The sequence below is a fragment of the Notolepis coatsorum genome, assembly GCF_963971535.1.
Source record: "Notolepis coatsorum genome assembly, contig: SCAFFOLD_70, whole genome shotgun sequence".
Lineage (NCBI taxonomy): Eukaryota > Metazoa > Chordata > Actinopteri > Aulopiformes > Paralepididae > Notolepis > Notolepis coatsorum.
In genome coordinates this window covers 381,587-387,151 of record NW_028174564.1, presented here as the reverse complement: position 1 = coordinate 387,151, position 5,565 = coordinate 381,587, and positions in this window count along the sequence as shown.

Below are 5,565 nucleotides of genomic sequence, written 5' to 3'. Positions count from 1 at the left end.
CAACCTCTAGGTTAAACCCTACTGATCAATTATGGGTAGTTTACATCATTGGTATATAATTTCATTATTTATTTATTTCCATTTGACACCGGAAATGCCACTCTGAAAGAGTTAAAAAGGTCCACGCACGAATAACATGCACGCGCGAATCAAAAAAGCTTATCAAAACGCTGACGTCACAACAGGTGTGGCTTGCATATTAATGAGCCGAATCTAATGTTGCTTTTCCACTAAAATAAAGTACTCAGTTTGTCTCCGTGTGGGGAGGCGGGGCTGCTGGTGATCAGCATGAGAGCTCCAGAAATGACACGTGAAAAACTGCAGACCACTGATTGGTCAGAAGAGAGACGCGTGACGTCACTGTTTGGGGAGTCTGAACGAAAACAGAATGTCCGCGCCGCCATCTTTAATGTCTCGCGTAGGATATCTTTTGTACGTTTGCAGCAAGAAACGAGTGCAATAAAAAAGGATACAGTCACTGTGTATTCTGCCTCATTTATTGATGAAACAAAACCGACATCAACACAATTTGCCACCGAGCGGAGAGTTTAGTCTGACAAAAAGATCGCTGATTAGTTACGCTTGTTGTTGGGGGTTAGGGACGTAACGTTAGTTAGCCTAATGCTAACGTTAGCAGATAGACACGAGAGGCTATCTGTGTAGAATAGACACAATGAGGTAACGTTAGCGTTAGCATAATAGACACAACGAGAGTCTGGTTAATGTTGTTATTGATTGAATGAAAACTGTGTTTTACTCTGGCTTGCCAAGCTCATCATAGCCCCTTTCGTGACTGATGCCGGAGCCCGCAGCGCTAGTTAGCTCATAGCTATCGTGTAACACTAGCCTTTGCGGGCTCGGGCGCCCTGCGGCTGCCGCCGCCGTCGCGTCCATGGGCCCCCCGGCAGGGCACCCGTGGGGTCGGGTCGGGGTGTACAGAGAGGAGAGAACCATTTTGGGTCGGCCGTTCATGCCGGCCAGCGAGCCGGATGTCGGGATATGTTGTTAGCACAATAGCTACCAAGCTAAGCTATGTTATCTACTAACGTTATAAACACAATGTGTACAACGACACAATGATTTACATTATTACAAATATGGTAACGTGGTTAGCTTTAGAGATGGATGGATGGCTATAATCACGGAGCAATAGTGAGGTGAAACAGATACATTTCCATTCGGCTAGTAGTAGCAAGCATATATCTATGGTAGCAAGGCTCTCTGCCTGCCACTAGCTGTGTCACCTGTGTGACTCTCAGCGCCCCCTGGTGATACCCCTGGTGACCAATACCTGTTGTGACGACATTACACGTGCACGTTATAAACCATTGATTAAAATATGCAAGTGCATGTTGATTGTGTTGGGCAGACAAAATGTTTTGATAAAAACGCTAAAACTGGGTCAATTTCAATACTTTTTTTTACAATTCTTCATGAAAGTCACTGTTGGCCTAGTCCACATTGTTTATTGAACAAAAATACAACGTGGAGGTTGACCTTTAAATGATAAATCTAAAGCGAGAATTTGATATGGTCAGGTATTCTGCTCTAAATCAAGAATGGGATTATTCTCATAATTTATATTGAAATGAGGTGAGAGAAGTTGGTTCTGTGACCAATTAACAATAATCATAAACGACGGCGTTATGGTAAGCCAATAAAATACAACTTTAAAACTGTTAACATTTTGAATTGATTGCATTTTGAATTTATCACAATTTATGTATTTGCAGTAACTCAGAGCAAATAAACTATAGCAAAGCAAGAACAGCGCGAGCTGCTAAAAGTAAACCGAACATAATTAATATAGAGAGATACTCAACACTATATATTTATCAGTTGTATATAAGTATGATTTGAGTAAAATGGGCTCATGCAAATTGTTCGATATCACTGCTCGTTTATTTATGTATTTATTTGTATTATTAGTAGTAATAATAATAAATAATACAAATATGATTAGGCCTATTTATAATTGTTACGCTATAATACTAATAATTATTATTATTGTTATTAGTCCATTTGTACAAACAAAACTATGTCAATAGTTCCCATTCTGGAAAGGACATATCAATTGTAGGCCGTTTACTCAAGAGTCCAGTATAATATATAGCCTATTAGGCCACGTGAATAATAATAGGCCTAATAATAACATAATAATAATACAAAATAATGACTATAAATAAATAAATGTTAACCCACTGATGGTTGCTGTCAGAGAACAGAGAACATAATGTTACCTATAATAACGTCCAAATAAACGGCTCAGTATATGAGCACAACATATGGCGTTGAGCAATGTGGCATTTGATTTTTCGCCCATGTGTTTCTTGGCGTGTAGCTGTTTAGTATAAACCTGCACGGTGTAACGGGTGTGAACTTCCCGGTGTAACGCGTGTTTAACGGTGTGAACTAACGAGTGTTTAACGGTGTGAACTTCCCGGTGTAACGCGTGTTTAACGGTGTGAACTTCCCGGTGTAACGCGTGTTTAACGGTGTGAACTTCCCGGTGTAACGCGTGTTTAACGGTGTGAACTTCCCGGTGTAACGCGTGTTTAACGGTGTGAACTTCCCGGTGTAACGCGTGTTTAACGGTGTGAACTTCCCGGTGTAACGCGTGTTTAACGGTGTGAACTTCCCGGTGTAACGCGTGTTTAACGGTGTGAACTTCCCGGTGTAACGCGTGTTTAACGGTGTGAACTTCCCGGTGTAACGCGTGTTTAACGGTGTGAACTTCCCGGTGTAACGCGTGTTTAACGGTGTGAACTTCCCGGTGTAACGCGTGTTTAACGGTGTGAACTGCCCGGTGTAACGCGTGTTTAACGGTGTGAACTTCCCGGTGTAACGCGTGTTTAACGGTGTGAACTTCCCGGTGTAACGCGTGTTTAACGGTGTGAACTGCCCGGTGTAACGCGTGTTTAACGGTGTGAACTTCCCGGTGTAACGCGTGTTTAACGGTGTGAACTAACGAGTGTTTAACGGTGTGAACTTCCCGGTGTAACGCGTGTTTAACGGTGTGAACTTCCCGGTGTAACGCGTGTTTAACGGTGTGAACTAACGAGTGTTTAACGGTGTGAACTTCCCGGTGTAACGCGTGTTTAACGGTGTGAACTGACCGGTGTAACGCGTGTTTAACGGTGTGAACTGACCGGTGTAACGCGTGTTTAACGGTGTGAACTTCCCGGTGTAACGCGTGTTTAACGGTGTGAACTGACCGGTGTAACGCGTGTTTAACGGTGTGAACTTCCCGGTGTAACGCGTGTTTAACGGTGTGAACTTCCCGGTGTAACGCGTGTTTAACGGTGTGAACTTCCCGGTGTAACGCGTGTTTAACGGTGTGAACTTCCCGGTGTAACGCGTGTTTAACGGTGTGAACTGACCGGTGTAACGCGTGTTTAACGGTGTGAACTTCCCGGTGTAACGCGTGTTTAACGGTGTGAACTTCCCGGTGTAACGCGTGTTTAACGGTGTGAACTTCCCGGTGTAACGCGTGTTTAACGGTGTGAACTTCCCGGTGTAACGCGTGTTTAACGGTGTGAACTTCCCGGTGTAACGCGTGTTTAACGGTGTGAACTTCCCGGTGTAACGCGTGTTTAACGGTGTGAACTGACCACACGCAGCGGCCTCTAAATCCCATGTCGGGGGCGCATTACATATAGATTAGACTCGTTAAACAGCTGAGTTTAGCCCGGTCACACTTCTCTGCAGGACCGCGAGGCTGTCCGGTGCCCTGCTGGTCTGAACCCTGCTGGTCTGAACCCTGCTGGACTGAACCCTGCTGGACTGAACCCTGCTGGTCTGAACCCTGCTGGTCTGAACCCTGCTGGTCTGAACCCTGCTGGACTGAACCCTGCTGGACTGAACCCTGCTGGTCTGAACCCTGCTGGTCTGAACCCTGCTGGACTGAACCCTGCTGGTCTGAACCCTGCTGGACTGAACCCTGCTGGACTGAACCCTGCTGGACTGAACCCTGCTGGACTGAACCCTGCTGGACTGAACCCTGCTGGACTGAACCCTGCTGGTCTGAACCCTGCTGGACTGAACCCTGCTGGTCTGAACCCTGCTGGACTGAACCCTGCTGGACTGAACCCTGCTGGTCTGAACCCAGGCTCCTGCTCGTCTGAACCCTGCTGGACTGAACCCTGCTGGTCTGAACCCTGCTGGACTGAACCCTGCTGGACTGAACCCTGCTGGTCTGAACCCTGCTGGACTGAACCCTGCTGGTCTGAACCCTGCTGGACTGAACCCTGCTGGTCTGAACCCTGCTGGACTGAACCCTGCTGGTCTGAACCCTGCTGGACTGAACCCTGCTGGACTGAACCCTGCTGGACTGAACCCTGCTGGTCTGAACCCTGCTGGACTGAACCCTGCTGGTCTGAACCCTGCTGGACTGAACCCTGCTGGACTGAACCCTGCTGGTCTGAACCCTGCTGGTCTGAACCCTGCTGGTCTGAACCCTGCTGGACTGAACCCTGCTGGTCTGAACCCTGCTGGACTGAACCCTGCTGGTCTGAACCCTGCTGGTCTGAACCCTGCTGGTCTGAACCCTGCTGGTCTGAACCCTGCTGGTCTGAACCCTGCTGGACTGAACCCTGCTGGTCTGAACCCTGCTGGACTGAACCCTGCTGGTCTGAACCCTGCTGGTCTGAACCCTGCTGGTCTGAACCCTGCTGGACTGAACCCTGCTGGTCTGAACCCTGCTGGACTGAACCCTGCTGGACTGAACCCTGCTGGTCTGAACCCTGCTGGACTGAACCCTGCTGGTCTGAACCCTGCTGGACTGAACCCTGCTGGACTGAACCCTGCTGGTCTGAACCCAGGCTCCTGCTCGTCTGAACCCTGCTGGACTGAACCCTGCTGGTCTGAACCCTGCTGGACTGAACCCTGCTGGACTGAACCCTGCTGGTCTGAACCCTGCTGGACTGAACCCTGCTGGTCTGAACCCTGCTGGACTGAACCCTGCTGGTCTGAACCCTGCTGGACTGAACCCTGCTGGTCTGAACCCTGCTGGACTGAACCCTGCTGGACTGAACCCTGCTGGACTGAACCCTGCTGGTCTGAACCCTGCTGGACTGAACCCTGCTGGTCTGAACCCTGCTGGACTGAACCCTGCTGGACTGAACCCTGCTGGTCTGAACCCTGCTGGTCTGAACCCTGCTGGTCTGAACCCAGGCTCCTGCTGGACTGAACCCAGACTCCTGCTGGACTGAACCCAGGCTCCTGCTGGACTGAACCCAGACTCCTGCTGGACTGAACCCAGACTCCTGCTGGACTGAACCCAGGCTCCTGCTGGACTGAACCCAGACTCCTGCTGGACTGAACCCAGACTCCTGCTGGACTGAACCCAGACTCCTGCTGGACTGAACCCAGACTCCTGCTGGACTGAACCCAGACTCCTGCTGGACTGAACCCAGACTCCTGCTGGACTGAACCCAGGCTCCTGCTGGACTGAACCCAGACTCCTGCTGGACTGAACCCAGACTCCTGCTGGACTGAACCCAGACTCCTGCTGGACTGAACCCAGACTCCTGCTGGACTGAACCCAGACTCCTGCTGGACTGAACC